This window comes from Lutra lutra, chromosome X (genome assembly GCF_902655055.1).
Source record: "Lutra lutra chromosome X, mLutLut1.2, whole genome shotgun sequence".
In the NCBI taxonomy this organism is placed as follows: domain Eukaryota; kingdom Metazoa; phylum Chordata; class Mammalia; order Carnivora; family Mustelidae; genus Lutra; species Lutra lutra.
The window spans coordinates 95873880-95893398 of record NC_062296.1 but is presented as its reverse complement, the minus strand read 5'-3'; the positions used below and the strand labels follow the sequence as shown (position 1 = coordinate 95893398).

Below are 19519 nucleotides of genomic sequence, written 5' to 3'. Positions count from 1 at the left end.
AATGTCCATCTAGACTCATGGACTTATAAACACTTACAGACACTGTTGATGAAGATACGGATAGACAACGGTCACTGATGTTTAAAAGATTCAGAAAATTATTTGCAGAAAGGATACAGGTGGTTTGTTGTTTAACCACTGGCTTTGGGAGAAGTGATACAGTTATCCGCAACTTCTGTTTCCTATAATACTTCTCATTCCTTCCCTATAAGGAAAAATGCACTTTCAAAATCTCCTTCAGGGGCGCCTGGGTGGCTCAGTCTGTTGAGCGTCTGTCTTTGGCTCAGGTCATGATCTCAGGGTCCTGGGATCAAGCCCCACATCGGGCTCTTTGCTCAGTGGGGAGCCTGCTTCCCCTCTCTCTCTGCCTGCCTCTCTGCTTCCTAGGATGTACTTTTATATCAAAACCCACATCACGGGTTGAGAGAACGAGGTTGCTTTTTAAAGCATGGATCACGGCCAACAGAAGCACGTGGCCACGCAGCCAGAAGGACAAAATGTAAACTCCGTGGGTCAGCCCTCGAGGTCTCTGGGCAGCAGCGAGTTCCTGCAATTTCATGCATGTCTGTCGGAAAACGCTAGCGGGGGTTGCGGGAAGGAACGGTGCCCACGTCACTCTGAATCGTTGCTTCCTGCAGGACAAGGCTGTAAGCTAATGTGAGGAAACTCTGTCAAGATATTATGCACCTCCGTGGCTGGTCCACTGAGGTTTTCTTCAGGAAGGTGGTATTTCGGTGAGCTGAACAGCCCGGGGACCAGCGAGGGGGCAGGCCGAGCTGACCAACACATTCGAGACTCTGAGTGGAATGTCAAGGACCTATCGGGTGCCCCCCTAGCTTCCAAGAACATCTCCATCCAACCCATCTCATGAAATGCTCTAGAACACAGTCTTGGCATTTGGGAGTCATCAAAATGCAAAGACTTCTTGGGGTCCGAACCACAGCAGTGAAACAATAGAAGGAACAAAAGGAGAAGTGGGAACAAAGTATTAGAAGATAGTGCCATGTGGTCCTTAAAGGATGCCTAAAATATCTGTGTGCCCATAGTGACGTAAATGGTTGATGGAAGAATTAGGGGGATGCAGGAAATCCTCCTCCAACAAGAAATGTCCGTCATTGAGGTGGGGAAGGCCATCACCCAAGTCGTACAGCCAAGTTCTCCATGCTCCCCTCTTTGCATGGACTTTAAGTGACTTGCTTTGAAAGCACAGAGGATGCAAAGGTGAGGGGTCAGGAGACTTCTCAGCGGAGGTGCCCCCAACCCCAAACACACAAGACCCTCTAACATCAGACAGACCGGAATGAGGGGACGTTCTACACGCACACCGCACAACGACAACGGTCATGAAAGATAAGGTCACCGAAAGCAAGAGTCCCAGATTATGGGACACATGAGGGAAGCATCTGCAAGGTGCTTCCCAGGAGGGGATCCCAGAACAGAAAGGGAGCTGTAGGTAAAAACGGGTGAAATGGCAGTAAATTCTGGGGTCCGGTTATTGGTAATGGGCGGGTGCGGGCTCCTTGTTCTGGACGGACGTCCCAAGGCGATGCAGTGTGCTAACTTGGTATAGATAAACAGGCACTCTGTAAACTCCTCATATGGTGTTTTGTAAATTTAGAACTCCTTTAAAGCTTAATTCTAAAAATGAAAACAATTGCAAAAATTGCAAAATTATATTGCAAAATTGTATTTGCAATTTGCAGAAGTTTGCAGAAGTTTGCAAATTGCAAAATTGCATTTGCAATTTGCAAAGTTGTTTGCAATTGTATTGCAAAAATGTCCTAAAGGAAAAAAAGAGGGAGAGGGGGTTATATTTTGTACAATGATCAACATGTAAGAATCAGCCCAGGGTTGGGAAGGGGGTTCTGCTAGCTTTCTACCATGGAAACTCTCCTGTCACTGGAATCATCAGCTCCTGGTTTTTCAGCATGGGACAAAGGGAGTGCGCCCTCCCCGAAGCTCCCAGCTCAGGTAACAGTGCAGAGCACTGTCACGCACAAGTCACGGTGTCTAAGTCAGCTGTTGTTTTTTTTTTTTAAGATTTTATTTATTTATTTGACAGATCACATGTAGGCAGGGAGGCAGGCAGAGAGAGAGGAGGAAGAAGGATCCCTGCTGAGCAGAGAGCCCGATTCGGGGATCGATCCCAATACCCTGAGATCATGACCTGAGCGGAAGGCAGAGGCTTTAACCCACTGAGCCACCCAGGGGCCCCTAAGTCAATCATTCCTAAAGCTGACGTCAGCTTCCCCTCTGATCTGGATGAATGTCATCGACCTACAGATTTCCCTGCCTTCAAGAGTCTGTGTTTTGTTTGTTCATCTGTTTCAAGGTTGTTCATTTTTTTTATTTTGTTTTGTTTTGTTTTGTTTTTGTGATTTCACATAGAAGTGAAATCATATAGTATTTGTCTTTCAGGGTTTGACTTACTTCACTGAGCATAATTTCCTACAAAAAAAAAAAAAAAAAAAGTCTCCAATCCAGAGAACTGCGGGTCTCCAGAGGGAGTGCTGTAGGGGGAGGGAGGAGGGATGGCAGAAACAGGTGAAGGGGATCCAGAGGGGCACCATCTTGGTTATAAAAAGAAGTCACGAGGGGAAAAAAAAAAAAAAAAGAAATTACCGGGATGAAACCTAGAGCTCAGGGAAAAGAGAATTACATTGGAAAAACGTGACAGAGGTCACTAAACTTCCCGCAGGGAGAGTCAGTAATACACAGCATTTCGAATCAATATCATACCCCGGAAACTAAGATAACATTGTATGTTAATCATAGGGCAACTGAAAAAAAAAAAAAAAAAAGGTCTCCCCCAAGTCATCACCAGGGGAATCGACAGATTTCGTGCAAAGACAGGACACGCACAGACCAGACCCTGCGGACTGGGGGTCCTGTTCTGCCTCTGCTCCCTCCCACCAGCTGAAGATCTCCCTTAGAGCCTTTCCGCAAAACCATTCACCTTGTGAAACTTCTGCAAAGAAAAAAGTAGGTTTCAGAACTGACCTCGTGTGCTTTGTGCTATGAATGTGTAGGCTGAGTCGGCAAACTGAAATGTATCAGACCCTGAAATTTCAGGCTCTTCACCTTCCTTTTGTGAAAGTGTTTTTTTTGGTTTTTCGTTGTTGTTGTTTTTTTTTTTTTTTTTTTTTAAAGTACTGACCAGAAGCACCTGGGTGGCTGGGTCGGTGACGGTCTGGTTAAGCGTCTGCCTCCAGCTCAGGTCGTGTTACTGGGGTCTTGGGATCGAGTCCTACTTTACGCTCGTGGCTCAACGGGGAGTCTGCTTCTCCCCCTGCCCCTCCCCTCCGCTCATGCTCTCTCCCCAATAAACAAAATCTTTAAATAAAATATAATAAATAGGACTGACCAGCTGTGTGCCGTCCGGGAAAAATCACAGAAGCTCCGTGTGACTGGGTTTCTTTCCACGTAAATGAAGGAATACAAACGTTTGTGCGGTTTCTTACGAGTCCTTGCAATGTGTGATTCTGAATTATTGCCTAATATCATCATGAATAGCCCAACAAACCCTAGGCTGTATGTGATAGAGGCAATTTAATCATCATTGAAGCGGATTTTTGTATTCCCCCAACGGAAGGTCGATAAAAACCTGTACTCTTCTAGGATCCCTGCACCATGCCATCAGACCCTCCAAAAATTATAATACGTAAAACTGAAATAGCCACAAAGCTTACATAGTGTCAACGTGAACGCTGTCCTGGATTCGAGAGAGGCCAGTGCGCCCTGCGAGGCAGGTCGGGGAGGCTCGAGGAGCGGAAGAGGAGGAGGGGAGGAAGGAGGGGAAGCAGCTGGGTCCCGTTTGTGAGCTACCCAGGTGAGGACCCAGGAGCAGCCCGCGCCAGGACGAGCCCGTGCACCACCCACCACAGGGGGGCTGCCAACACCATTAGGGACACATGCGGTTTACGGGGTATTTTTTGTCTTTTTACAAATCAGGGGATTTGTAAAATGCCTGGGGGGCTCAGTGGCTTAAGCATCTGCCTTCAGCTCAGGTCATGATCTCGGGGTCCTGGGATCGAGCCCCGCATCGGGCTCCCTGCTCAGTGGGCAGTCACCTTCTCCCTCCACTCCTCCCCCTGCTCGTGCTCTCTCTCAAATGAATAAATGATTTTTAAAAATCTTCAGAACCCGCTCGCTTCAGCAGCACATACACTAAAAATCTTCAGAAAGACAGGTTTCCCCATAAAAAATAAATCATACACTTAAGTAAATATATATGAGTATTTATACAATTTATTGCTTATATAGAGACATAAATTATATATACTGATGGATATTTATGAATTTACATATGTATGCAGATATTTATATATTTATATATGATATAAAATATATATAAGATTAAGAAAGTGGGAAAAGTCTATAAATAAGATATATAAATATATAAAATGTCAGCATACATGTAGGTTTTATATGCATATGTATGCATGATATATATGTTATATATGCAAAGCCAACATAAAATGCTATATATTTATATATAACACATATAAATATATATATAAAATAGAGATTTTATATATATATATATATATCTCAGTACATATGTTAGGCACTCATGGAAATAAACAATTTCTAGGCACCTGGGTGGCTCGACCAATTAAGCATCTGCCTCTGCCTCAGGTCATGATCTCAGGGTCCCGGGATCGAGTCCCGCATCCGGCTCTCTGCTCAGCGGGGGAACTTGTTTCTCTCTCTCCCTCGGCCGCTCCCCTCAAATAAATTTTAAAAAACTGGGGCACCTTGGTGGCTCAGTGGGTTAAAGCCTCTGCCTTCGGCTCAGGTCATGATCTCAGGGTCCTGGGATCGAGCCCCGCATTGGGCTCTCTGCTCCTTGGGGAGTCTGCTTCCTCCTCTCTCTCTCTGCCTGCCTCTCTACTTGTGATCTCTGTCAAATAAATAAATAAAATCTTTAAAAAAAAAATTTTAAAAACTAAAACTAAACAATCTCTTGTAAATTCGGACGGGACCGGATTCAACATGCAGAGACTTTCTATTGTGAAATTAAGACACATGTTTATTTATGCAAGTTAGTGTAAATTTGGTATATTACAATGTGTCTTTCTTGTCATTCACGCAAGGAAACGCAAGGAAACGTAACTACGGCGTGAACTGGTGGACGTGATCCGTGAAACACTCATGGCAGACTCAATCCTCATACAACACTTTTGTCCAAAGTCTAAGTGAGGAAGGACGTGAGCGTTTCCTCCTCAGAATACGCTACGGTTGGATTTCTACTATGAACCCACATGGTCAAGAGTGTTTTGCTGAGATGGTGTTTTTCCAACATTATGCATCACGAGGAACTTCCGATTTTATTTATTAAGGGTTTCTGTGTGGAGTTTTGGGGGGATTGTGTTTTGTTTGTTTGTTTCTTGGGTTTTGTCTTTAAGATTATATTTATGGATTGTAGAGAGAGAGAGAGGGAGACAGATTCTGAAGCAGACTCTAGGCTGAGTCCACAGCCCAAGGCAGGGCTCGATCTCTCGACTCTGGGTTCACAACCTGAGCCAAAACCGAACGTCAGATGCTCAACAGAGCCACCCAGGTGCCCCCCGCTTTGTTGTTGGATGATAACCTCGTTCCTGTTTTTGCACAGTCTACAATTCACCCACCGAGCCCTCCTTTCACTGACGTTGGTTTGGTTTATGCTATAACAAATTCAGGTTGCTCCCACTTTCTGCTCTGCCGTTTTAGCATCCCTGCTCTATCCAGAGGTTACCCCCCGATCTGTGGGGGATATGGATTCAGGACCTCCTCGTGGGTGCATGCAATTGCAAATCGTACAGATCCCCCATATAGCAGCCACACATTGCTACGATCACGTTTAATTTTTCAATTAGACGCAGTCAGACAGTCACAGTAACTCCAGATACAATAGAACAGGTATAATCCTAGAGTCAACAGAAGCGATGCCAATGTGGTCTGCCTCTCAGGACATCTTTTTGCCACGATGTGGTGAGAGGATACGATGCCTACAGGGGGAGGCGAAGGGGGCATGCAGGTGCTGTGGCCTGGCGGAGTGGGTCAGGAGGGAGCTAGGTCAGCAGGAGACGCACCTGCTTCCTCCCCGCAGGGAACCCTAATAAGGGAGCCGGGGGTGACTGGAACCCAGGGATGAGCACGAGCCACTTATTTATTGGAGAGAGAGAGCACGTGGAAGAAGGGAGGGAGAGGAGCAGAGGGAGAAGGAGAAGCAGAGTCCCTGATGAGTAGAGGGCTCAATCCCAGGACCCCGAGACCATGACCCCAGCAGAACGCAGATGCTTCCCCGACTGAGCCACCCAGACACCCCTGAACATTTAACGATTACTTAATTTCCATGTAACTCAGACTTTCCGCCTGGGTGGACTTCACCCTTCCCCTCGGACAGAACTATTTTCTCCCACAACACCTTCTGGGGTCCGTTTCAGCTGCTTTCCCTGAAGTCTGGGCTAAGAGACCAAGTTGAGCACGAAGAAAGATGCTGGCCTTAGGGGGCATTTTTTGGTATTTGCTTTGTTTTTTTTTTTTAAATATCTTTGTTTTGTTTCTGCAAATGTCTACTTTTCACTGATTCTAGTTCTCTAACAGCATGAATTCCAAATCATTCTCCGTGGTAGGATCCTAACGGTACCAGCTCTTTGCACAGAATGAGCTCGCAGGTGAGTGGTTTTACATATATACACATATATGTCCCCCTGGTGTCCCTTAGGCGAGGCAGCCTTCTTTTCCCCAAGGCTCCAGGTCACCCCCCTACCCCGTCTGGTACATCTTCACCTGTCTGTCCGCCTCTAGGACTTTGTCCTGTTCTAGCAGGTCAAATGTCACAGTGTTACCATCGTCATCTGAAAACTAGAAAAATGAACCTGACTGCTAACATCGAAGCTCTATGGCCCTGGTGATTTTGCCTTGAACTACTCATTGGCATTCAATTAAGCCATTATTTGTTTAATTTATTAATTTATTAATTTATTTAAGACATTATTTAAGCCAGATTGACCAGCACTGAATTAAGGTTTTGTTTTCCTTAACAGGGAACATAGGACATGAGAGATGAAACCCATAAAAACATTCACACACACACACACACAGACACACACACACACACACACACAAAGGGAGATTCTGATATAAAACTTTTTTGTTCCTAATCATAAGACTGTCGTTCAGGTTTTACTGTTTCTACCCACACCACAACTTTTTTTTTTAATATCTATGCTAGAGGGGCAAAATGGCATTGTTGTACAGATTGTCATATGGATAATAAACAAAAAAATAAACAATGTGGTTTCCTTCATATGGCTACTTCTTAGCCTTCAACAGATATTGAATAAATAAACATAATGGGGAGGAAAAAAAATATCCAGTTGATTCCTGCAGATTACCCTGGGAAGGGAACCACTCTCCAGGAATCTCACACTCTCTCAGTTCCTCTCGCTGCTCTGTTGGTAAAATATTGGGACGCCTGGGTGGCTCAGTGGGTTAAAGCCTCTACCTTCGGCTCAGGTCATGATCTCAGGGTCCCGGAATCGAGCCCCGCATCGGGCTCTCTGCTCCACGGGAAGCCTGCTTCCTCCTCTCTCTCTGCCTGCCTCTCTGCCTACTTGTGATGTCCGTCTGCCAAATGAATGAATAAAATCTTTAATATATATATAAATATATATATTTATATTTATATATAATATATATTATTTATTATATAAATGTATATATATTTAAAATACAAGCATTCTCAGCACGGTTCCATGATGATCGTTATGTAATTGGGGTAACACTCATTACAAAGAATGTCGAATTATTTGTCGCGTCCCTGACTCCATTCGTGGGAGGCTGCTGGAATCCTTAACCGGCCTATCTACAGGGTAACATCCAAGCGTCGGGTAGGACAGGCAAGGTTCTCCAAACTTGGTCGAGCTGGGATCCTCCTCAGGAGAGAGTCTCGGATTTGGAGCTCTTCCCATCCGTTGGTAGCATTTTTGCATGATTTTTGAGAGAATCACCACCAGAAATAAACTAATAAATAATAATAATAATAAAACCTCTCTCAGGGACAACGTCACGTACAAGGATCTCCAGCTCGGCCATCCGAGTGGCATGGTCTATTGAGGTTGGTGTGAAGCTAAAAGATCGCACGTCATGGATAAAAGAGAGTCTACTCATGGGGGCACCTGGGTGGCTCAGTGGTTTAAAGCTTCTGCGTTCAGCTCAGGTCATGATCTCAGGGTCCTGGGATCGAGTCCCGCATTTGGCTCTGTCTGCTCAGCGGGGAGCCTGCTTCCTCCTCTCTCTCTGCCTGCATCTCTGCTTACTTGTGATCTCCATCTGTCCAATAAATAAATAAAATCTTGGGGAAAAAGAGAGAGAGAGAGAGATTCTACCAAGGTGGCTGAGTATGAGACGACTATCTGTGATTTTTTAATCTCTGAGGCTCAGGGACAGTGGGATTCCAGGCGCTGGTCATGCTTTGGGACAGCTGACCAAGCTCACTATGACCTCGCGTGGATTTTCATAAGGACCCCCAGGAAACAGCTGGGATGGGTGAGAACACGTCCACCACTGAGGGCTCACACAACCAGCACACCCAAAACCGTCTCAGGGGCGCGCCCTTCTTGACGGAGTCAAAGTCATCAGCTTTATGCCTGTATTTACTCACAGGTTTGCCGAAACGAAAACCAGTGTTTTACAAATACGGGGTTTGACAGCTTTGAGAAAGAGAACCAGCCACACACATATGGCATGTGAAGATTTCTTTCAGATCGTCGTGGGAGCTCTTTGCGGTTGTGATTTGCTACCCTCTCCTGACGATGGGATCTCTGCATCTTATCTACTTACGTCTGTGATTCCTTCAGCCTGGTAAGGAGCAAGGAGACCTCATCACTCCCCAAAACCAGGAGACAGCTCAGAAGCAAAGGGAGGGCAGAGAGAGAAGGGGAGAACCCATGCTACACACCCAAAACAGGAGGGGTGACACATGCATGAGCCAAAGACCTTCACCATGTTCTTATGAACACATCTGAGAGTTCTGGCATATTCCAAACCCATCTCTTTACTACCAGCCCTGAACTTCTGCCCCAGTCTGCAACTGGCACGTAGTACACGTTCCACCAAAGAGCTCCAGGAAAGAGGGGAGGAGCAAACCCAAAGACCAGAGCTCTAGTGCAGAAAGAAGCTAGTTTCCAGAAAAACACAGAAATACCTTAGTCATGCGATTTCTTTCCTGCCAGGGCCAAGGAGCTCCCCTCCTGAGTGTACCATATTGGTTTTTCATGTTGAGCAAAGCCACCAGCAGAATGAGTCAACAGAACCCTTCACACGGTGGACAGAGGGCTACACAGACCGAGAGCCACCATGGCCCTTGGGCTCATGGTCATCCTTGTGTCGCCATGCCTGTCTGACCGCCACATACCGTCAGATGGTCTCCATCCTTTTTGTATGGTATGCTTTTTTTTTTTTTTTTTGGAGTATCGTTGACACACAATTAGTTTCAGGTGGTCACAGTGTTTTTGGAGAAGAGCACAAGTTGTCTATCCACCCAGGCAGGAAAGATCCATGGGTAGCCACATGGTCCCACAGACAGAAGAGGTCCCAGCGGTTCACAAAAGCACATGAAATGTGAATTCATTACATTTCCGTGAGTACTACAATATGCTTGCCATCACGTGTGGGTAACAGATTTTCCAAGTTGTAGTTTCCGTGCACCCTTGTACGTCAATACTGGAGACCAGCATGGAAATGCACTCGCCACATACAATACTTTCTTCTGGAAAATGCAGGACTGTCTATGTCCCTGGATCTACCAAAGTACTCTATGTGTATGGTACTTTTGATGTTTAATGCTTACAGTATTTTTGATACAGTAATTTATTCTGTAGGCTGTATATTTACAAAAAAACTATACAATACATAATTGTGTGTATATATGTATCTAAATGAATTCATTCATCGAGATATCTAAAAGCTAAAACAGAGATTTATAAAAGCCTTCCAATGAATTGCGAAATATACCAAGTTTAAATGATGAAAGCTTTCTCCATCAATTACCTAAATTGCATGGAAAAAAGTTTATAAATGGATAACACAAGTACAATTAGGAGTGCATATAAATGTAATCTTATACACTTGTAATTGTATACGTATTTACATGGAATTTGGCTAGCTAAATAATGCAAGGTTTCTAGATATAGTTCGCAAATAACATTATTGTATGCAAGAAACAGCTCGTAGTTGGGGCACCTGGGGGGCTCAGTTGGTTAAGCATCTGCCTTCAGCTCAGGTCATGATCTCAGGGTCCTGGGATGGAGCCCCACATGCCATCAAGCTCCCTGCTCAGTGGGGAGTCTGCTTCCTTCTCCCTCTCTGCCTCTGTCTTTTAAACAAATAAGTCTTTAAAAAAAGAAAGAAAGGAAAATAGGTCTTGGTTACGTTTGTGCATCTGGGCGTCCTTGTGTTGGTAAACACACACGTTTCAATCATTACCACATTCCTTTAGCCCACAAGGACATTTCTGACTGACTTAGAAAAGCAGATGAGAAACCCTCCCCAGGGTTTCTGAGAGCAACACCCATTCCGTGTCACAGACCAGCCAAGGAATGCAGCCCTCGTCCCTGCCCCAGCTGTGAACCAAGCCTTGGTGATGCTGAAATGCGAAACAAGGAAAGTGACACCGAGCTCAAATCCCATCAGGGCGATGGGAACGGAGCAAGAGACCTTTGCCACACTTTGCAAAAAGGAGCCTCAGCCTTCTCAGTGCGGTTTCCAGTCAGCGCCACTCAGCGTCAGTAACCGTGGTTCTTTGTTTAAAGGGTCCGAAACCCCAGCAAGGAATGCGACTTCAAACTCACCAAGTCGTTTGTTTTTATGGTCCAAAGAGAGCAGGCCAAGGTCCAGGCTTCAAAGAGGGGGCACTTTGCAAAATTTGCAACATTTGTATCCTTTGCTCTTCCAGGCCAGGGACACAATGGGGGCAGGGGAGGGGGCACGATGGGGGAGAGGGGACAGGATGGCACCACCAACAGAAACAAAAAAAAGGCAATGGCGCCTAGAGAGGAGCAGCTAATGCTGGCAGGTGTATAACTTACTCAAATTCCAAGATTCATAGAGGGGAATGGTGCTTGCCAGGGGATGGGGAGACCGAGAAAGGGGCTTTAGGAAGCAATGGGTGTAATCTCTTAGCTAAACCAGATAAGCAAATTTGAGACCTGAGCAACACTACCTCCTACCCAGTGTTAGCAAAAGGGTGCCCTTCGCTGGAAAGTTTGCTAAGAGGCCAGACCTCAGCTCCCGTGTTCTTACCCCAATAACATAAAATCTAAACATGCACCTGGGATGATAACTTCCAGGCCCAGATAACTCATCATGCCATGAGGAATTGGCCTTTTGAAACCAGAAGGCTCAGCACCATGAACAGGCAGAACCAAGAAGGTCCCATTGTCATCCCAAAATAGCACTCGGTTACTGTAGCAAATCACTATTTATAGAACATTCATCTTAAAGAAAGGCACCCAAACAAAACCCTGAATTGTTTCCACACATTCCCACACACCTGTGAAAGCACAAGCCATTGCATTACCACTACCCCAAATAAAGATCTGTCTCCTGGAGACTGATTCCGACGAGGTTTAAGGTTTCATGCTTCTTCGTTTTCTCCCTAAATGATGCAAAGATGACACTTTCTCCACTCGGGAATCGGTTCACTACAGCTTCATCTTACTGTGTAGGTTATGTTTGTTGGGGTTTGGTTTGTTTTCCTGAAGGTATCACTTCTGGGAGGAAGGGAGGGTTGGGCGAGATACAAGGACCATTCTGGAAACTGGCCAGTTTGTACAGGCACATAGAGCTCAGGCAGGCACACACCTGACCAGGGAACTCAACACTCAGTGTCTGGAGTTTGAAGGGAGCCCTGGATGGACGGGATGTGCCCAGCGAGCAACTTTCCATTGTTGTGATTTTAAGAAACTTTTACCTTTGTTGAGTTGTAACTACTGCAGAGAGAAAAGCTTGGCCTACAGGTCTGTGCAAAGACAGGCCATGGCGAAATGGCAAACCTGTAGGCCTTAATTTCAACGCCCTGCTCATTCCTGTTCCTCCGTCCTCCCCGAGAAAAAGGAGGGCTGCCCATCCTGCCACTCACAAAGCAAAGAACAGCGAAGGCTTTGAAAGGCCCCATGTAGGTTGTTTAGAGAAAAATGACAAAACTGGAAAACATTCATGAGGGGAATGGCCCATGAATGGGCAAACGCCACCCATGGCATCGGGAACTGGTAGCTGACGAGTTTAAGAAATCCGTTGTTACCGCACAGAGGGCACAGTCTGTCTTCAGATCATTATTACTATTTAACGTAATTAAGTAGAACATGACGTCTGTTCTCAAAAAAAAAAAAAAAAATTATGCAACTTGTCTAATCTAACCCCTGAACGTATTTTTCTCATTGGGGAACATAACATCTATTGTTAACGTGGAAAACATCATAGAAAGAAACACAGAGTGGTTTATATACTGCTCCCCCCCCCAAAAAAAAAAAAGGAAAAGAAAAGAAAAAGTGTTCCTTACAGTTAAAATCAGCATACTGAAATCGGCGCTCCCCATGTTTGGGATTTAAGTAAACTTTAGCCAGAAAAGCCTATCTGCCGGGTGAGGATTTAGGGACGTCAAATATGTTTATCTTGAAACGTCATTGGAGTAAGATAGATTCCATCAACAAGTTGCGGTCCTCGTCGTCCTCGGCCACAGATTCCGTGTTTCAAATACGGAGCTCTACTTCAAACCACAGACTCTTACACAGAAGCCAGATTCCCAAGCACTTGAATGTTTACTTTTGTAAAAACCATCGCCAGGCTTTTTTTTTTTTTTTCCTCCTCCCTGTGGTCAGGGCGTAAGAGGGACCATATTCTAAAGAGTTCTGAAAAAGACCCTTGCACATTCTGAAAGCAACGTAACAGGCTTAGCCAGTAAGCACGCTATCCCTTGTGCCGAGACCAGAAGCTTTCCACAAATTACTACAAAGGAACCCAAATGAAAAGGCCAAGTTCAGAAATAAAGAGAGAAACCCCCATATACTTATCATTAGTCTACACATTCCATGCCAAAAAAAAAAAAAAAGAAAGAAAGAAAGAACTTGCCACAATCCTCAAGTTCATTCACTTGCAAATTTAGCAACAGCTCGGTACCTGCCTCATCCACCTCCTGGGGCAATCAGTTACGTATCAAGTATCTTTTCTATTCTTAGATTTGCTCAAAATCGGCGGACTGCAGCATTTAAGACCAAACGTACATTCAGCAATATTTGTAGAAGAAAAAAAAAAATGATACAAAGGAAAGCAACCATTCCTTTACCCCAGAAAAACATGTCAAAACACCTTAAAGCCAGCATCGGATCACAGCTATTATTATGAAAATACAATTATCATTCAGTTCCTGCTCCAAATCCTCCCAGGTTCCCCAAAGAACACAAGTCTCTCATTTGAATTCAGTGATTTAAACTGATGAAGTAATTTTCCACTTGCTACAACTGGTCCTGATCATTTTATTCCACGCCAAGATGATACTCTTGAAAACTGCCATAGCTACAAATTTATGCCATACATTTAAGCCATATATATATATGGCCATATATATATAGCATTTCCTTGGATAACACAATTCTGGAAGTCTAATCTGAAAAAAAAAAAAAAGATACATAGTTGCAGAGCCTTCCCTACCCCCTGGTGAAATTCTTATGTTCCCAATATGGGGACAAAAACAAATACAAAATCTAGATTTTTTTTTTTCTTTCTGGAAATAAGGGATGGATGCAAGCATGTGCTATTAACGGTTTCTCTTGTGTTCCGTGCACACAGGGAAACCTATCCTGAGATTTTTTTTTTTTTCCACGCTTCCTGTTAACCTCTTCCCACAGACAACTCAAGGCACGTAATACTTCTGCACTCTCTCCCCACCCCTTCCTCACCGCCCCCACAAAAGTGCAGATTTCGGTGCACTGTGTTCATTTCTCTGCGTTCTGCCACCCTCTAGGAAGCCGGTGAGCATGTCCCTTGCCACCGTGGAGCCGTGTGAGCGGCTGAGGTGGCTTTGTTCTGACGGGAAGTCGGATCTGTTTCTCTCCTGGACTGCAGGACGTACCTCCCCACTCGGGCTTCAGCGGGCCCCTGTGTGTTGCCTGCGGAACGCCCACACTGGCTGCAAATTCTGCATCAGGATAACTAGGTCTCCCTAAACTTTTTCTTGCCTTCTTTTACCCCATTTTTTTTTCCTCCTTTTCTGCGTCCCTGAAATCCTGCTAAGTGCTGACTCTGGGCATGGCCCTCGCTCGCCCCACCTCTCACTAGAAGGCAGTTAAGGCAACGCGCCCTTGATGCCGAAGCCATAGATTCCTTCTTAAAGCATAAGATGTGAGCACATAAAACCGTCCCCCCCTCTCCAACTGACCAAATGGGGGGGGGGACCCAAATCACAAGCAGATTCCATACCACCACCTTGTGGATTCTGCTCGCAAGGACAGCACCTGCTAGGTTTAATAACCCCCACCAAGCAGCCCTCACCCCACATTTCTTAAGTTGGGTCCAAAAGCGAGATTGGGATCTGCGGTGCCCACTCGCCCCATACTCGCCAGCGCGCTCGGGTTCGGGCGCTCCGCGCACTGCCGGCGACTGGCCCGAACTGCGGCCCGGACCCTCCGCGGGGGCCGTCCCCCCCCCCGCCACCACCTCCCTTCCCCCCGGGCCCCTAACGCGGCCTCCGGCGCCCCCTCCCCAGCCCCGCGGCTCCGAAAATACACAGACGCACACCTGCCGGTCGGTTGAGCACAAGGAGTCCGAGCGAGCACAAGCCGCAGCCAAAAAAAAAAGCATAAAATAAAGGGAGGGAGGCTTTGCTGGGGCAGGGCGGGGGGACGCAGAAGGCCGTGCCCCGCGCCCTCCCGGCCGGACGCGCGCTCCCAGGTGGTCCCGCGGGCCCGGAGTGCGGGGCTCTGGGCGCCCCCGCCCCCGCCCCGGGAAGAAAGGGCGCTGTGTCTGGCGGCGAGCAGGCGCCGGAGTGATGCGCCCGGGCCCAGGGCTGCGCGCCGCACGGGGCCCCGATCCCGGCGCGCGGACCCCGGGGCCGGCCCGCGAGACCCGCGCCCAGCACTCCGAGCCCGCGCCCTCTCCGGGCCGAGGGAGCCGGGTCAGAGTGGGGGGCGCGCGCGGGGAGACGGGGGGCGTCCGGCAGGCAGACGGGTGAGCGCGCCCAGGGAGGCGGCGGGCGTCCGGGAGAGCGGGCGGGGGAGGGGACAGCCGAGGGGTCGGCCGCGCGGCCGGGGAGCAGGGCCCTGCCCCCACGACCGCCAGCCCGCGGTCCCCCGCCCCGCCCCGGCGCAGGGTCTGCAGCCCCGCGACACGGCGCCCCTTCCCACCCCCGCCCGCACGTCCGCAGGTCGGGCCACGCGGGTGCGGGCGCAGGCGGAGGGGCGCCGCCGCGGCCTGGGGGAGGGGGCGGGACTCAAGTTCGCCGGCTGCCTCCGGGGTCGCGCAGCCCGGCGCCCACTCCCCGTTGTGCCCTCGCCCCCGCCTCGGGCAGCCCGGAGCCGGATCTTCGCGACCCGCTCTGCCCACTGGAGTGGGAGGGGGGCCAGGCCGAGCCGCGCGGGATTGGGGTGGGGGGAGCAGGAATCGGCCGCGGAAGCCGGGGGTTGGGGGGCAGGAGGGAATTTGCAGCGCGGGACGGCGGAGAGCTTGGGATGGGGGTTTCTGCTAGGTTCCCCGAGGCCAAGGTGGGGGGGTCCACATACAGGAACCGACTCCTACCTCCAGAGCAGGCCAGGGGACCGGCCGGCCGTGCGCCCCACGAGCTCTGCTCCCGGGAGCCGGTTTCTCTGTGAGCAGCGACTTGGGGTCGGCATTCCCCGGAGACCCAGGCTAGGGCGCCGGGCGCCCGTTCCCGCAGCGACCAACTTTTGTGGTCCTGCAGACACGCAGGCGGCGCGGGGATGCTGTTCGCCAGGCAGCTGCGCGCCCCCCGAAAAGGTCCAGGCCAGACCCAAAGGCTCCCGAAGCTGCAAAACACCGCCGCCACCACCCCCCCTTTCCGCCGCCTGCCTCCCCCCTACCCACACGCACGGGAAAAGGGGGGCCTGGAGCCCGCTCCCCGGCTTTGCAGAAGCCACTGGAAGCTACCGTCATTTGGTTTCCACCCGGGGTCTCCGGCGCGCCCGGGTCGCTCCCCAGCAAAGCCCAGCCAGGTCCTAATCAATCACGTGCGTTATTTCGTGTATCACATCAGCCGTCATCTTCTACGAGGCCGGCAGAGGATGGAGGGGAAAAAAAAAATCGCTTAATGCAACCGTGGCCAAGCCTGTTTTCCTTTTTTCCTCTCTGGTTAACACCCCCCCCCCCAAAAAAAAAAAAGCAGCCCGGGAGCTGGTAGCTGACAGTTTCCTTAAAGAAGAAGGAGGGAGGGAGGAAGAGAGAGAAAGAGAGAGAAAAGGGAAAAAAAAAAAAAAAAAGCCAAAAAAGCTCGTGGCTGCTCACAGTCTCCAGAAGTAGTCCTGTCTTCATCTCCAGTCCCGGTTTGCAGAGAACTGACGGTTTGCTCCTGCTCTCCCTCTACTGCAGATAAATTTTTTTTTCTTCCTCCTCTCCCCGCCACACTCTTCTGTTTATTTGTATGTAAGACAGCGCTACTTTGTAAACACATCACACTCGGCCCCAGGGCCGTTCAAAGAGCTGATTGCAGCAAAATACTTCCAAACCCCGGGGGGGGGGGGGGGGGTCCCAATTTTTTTTTTCTTTAAGTCAAAAGGAAAAAAAAAATTAAAAATGCAATGTTAGTGTGGATCTTTGCATGAAGCTAGCACAGGACCGGCCCCACATATCCGTCCACACTCCCACCCACACCTAAGAAATGGAGCGGCAGATGGGCGAAGTCTTGTCCGAATTTCCAAAATAAAATGAAAGAAAAGGCCTGGAGGAAGTGGAACTCGAGCGCCTTTGGGGAGGCTCTGGCTGGGGCGCACACGCACGTCCCAGTGTTGAAAGGGCTTGGAAAATACATCCATGACCCAGAGACCCATCTTAACACGGCACCTACCTTAGTCGTGGAAGAGCTGCATTGCCAGGAATGGCTGTTTTCAACACATCCAGATTTTTCTAGGGAACCCTGACGGAGGGTAGGATTCAGGAAGGCTGTGTTGAGTCCGGGAGTCTGTGCTTTTTCCAATCCCCCCCGCCCCACTTCCCTAGATCTGCTCCTCCCGAGGAATGTGGGGACCACCGGCCGTTGGGAGGAAATTCGTTGTTTCGGCCCCAAAGAGGAGGAAAAAGCCACCCAGTGAAAGCAGGAAGGGCAGAGCGGGGTCTGAATGAGAGCTCTGTGCGGAGAGACAGAGACGGGTCTGCCAGGGAGAGGGGAGACTGGAGAGAGAGCTCCTGATGTCTCCCCGATCCCCCTCTGCTATTGGACCAAACTGAATGAAATTTACACAGCCAGCAGCCAATGGATCTCCGCACTGGGTCCCATCACTACAGAAACCACATCCACAGCTACAAGCCGATGCAAAGAGCAGCTAATCCCAGTGCAAACCAGCTGTAACAGAGATCCCCGGGGCCAGAGTGGCGGAACAGGTGAGCGCGTCACGCGGGGCCACCATGCCACTGGCGCGCGCGGAACAAAGCCGGCTGCCGCTGGGGTTGGTTCCGCTCTCCTCCACCCCAAACACGCTACAGTATTTGCAAACATCTTTAACTCTTGGACGGTTTGCACCGCAAGAAGGCTGGCCGAGAGGAGCCCTGCGGTTGGGCTGACAAATATGTTACTGTAACAGGGTGGTGGTGTGGTTACACTGGAAGCAACAGTATCTTTTTTCTTTCTTTCTTTTTTTTTTTTTTTTTTTTTTTTGCATCAAATTGCAATGGAAGGTCTGTAAAGGACAGAGCCTCCCTGACGCCCAGGTGATGGGTCCATACCTTTTGTTTGCTTCTTTTCTGACACAGTCATGTTTTGGATGAATACAGCACTGGGAGAGGTTTTTAGGATTTGGCCACTTATCGTTAAACACCTGCTTCCAGGGTCCAGTTAATCCTTCTCTGGTCAACTTCAAGTTTGCCGGTAGGATCTAGTATGTATCCTTGGCTTGGAGCGAGCTGGCACTGCATGGGCCGTGTCTGAGGTTTCTAACTGATAAGTCAGGGGATGCTGTACCAACATAGATGCTAAAACCACCTTGCTGGGGCTCAGTTGCACACGACCTTAGGCGTGGATTTAAGTGTTCTGTCTCTGTCTCTGCATCCGTAAAATGGAGAAGACAGAAGTAGGGACTTGCTTGTGTCATCGTGATAGGAGCTAACACAGGACTCAACTTTCAAGAAGCCCTAAATCAGAGCTTGCTTTTCCTAAAATTATTTCACAGGATGTATCTATGGAAGGGTGTCTTTATTGAAGGAAATGTATTTATTTTTTTAAAAGATTTTTTATTTATTTATTTGACAGACAGAGATCACAAGCAGGCAGAGAGGCTGGCAGAGAGAGAGCGGGAAAGGGGCTCCCTGCCAAGCAGAGAGCCCAATGTGGGGCTCGATCCCAGGACCCTGGATCATGACCTGAGCCGAAGGCAGAGGCTTTAACCCACTGAGCCACCCAGGAGCCCGGAAATGTTTTTATTGAAGGAAAAAGGTGATGTCCCCTACCCAGAGGACATTGTCACCGTGCCTTCTGCGCCTAGACGGCCGATGTAGGCATCAGCCTGCAGTCGGTACTTGCTGTGTTGGAAAAATCAGGGATTCCTCCCAAGTTTTGAGAGAGAAACTTACGGTGCGTTAGGAGGGCAATAAAGGGGAAGGTGATGGATACTGAGTCAGGTTACTTGCTTTCATTTTAAGTGTCTACCCTTGCTAGCTTTGACATATTGGAAAGTGGGTCCTAGTCTGTGAATCTGAGAGATTACAGCCGTCAAAGTGTGATTTTTAAAGTGATCTTTTGTGGGTTTCTGGGGATGATTAAGTGAGATACTATGTATGAGAACACCTGTTACCAAAAAGATGTATACAAATCTATGTCTGCATATGTATATATAAAACTTATTATATATAATAACAAATTATATATATTTATTATATAGATACACATATATATGACTCATAAGTCATATATAACAATATAATAATTATATAATAAGTCATAAGTCATATGTTATATATAACTTATTATATATGGTATATATGACTTATCTAATACATTATATATAATAACAATTAATTATATAATAATAAAACAATATGTTATATTTAATAAGTCATATATAGCTTATGATATAAGTCATATATCATATATAATAGTAATATATTATATATATTATACATTAATATATTTTATATATTATAAATATACACATTATATAAGTTATATATTTCTCTAATTATACATACTATATATATTATACATATTACATAATAAGTTACATATATATATATATATATATATATATCCAATAATAGAAGACATATGTATTTCCCAAAGCAGAGCTTGGAAAAGGGACTCCACCCGAACACAATA

The 19519-nt window shown here is 47.5% G+C and overlaps 1 protein-coding gene across 5 annotated transcripts in view; it reads right to left on the bottom strand.

The window, feature by feature from the left end:
* NLGN4X (neuroligin 4 X-linked) overlaps window positions 1-17586 on the bottom strand; it is a 311928-nt gene extending 294342 nt beyond the window's left edge. The window contains exon 1 of one of the 5 annotated variants that reach the window (XM_047716551.1): window positions 17060-17586. The gene's annotated coding sequence lies outside the window, so the exon portion shown is untranslated. The other 4 variants (XM_047716553.1, XM_047716552.1, XM_047716554.1 and 1 more) reach the window with 4 other exon arrangements.
* Between the last annotated feature and the right edge of the window lie 1933 nt (window positions 17587-19519).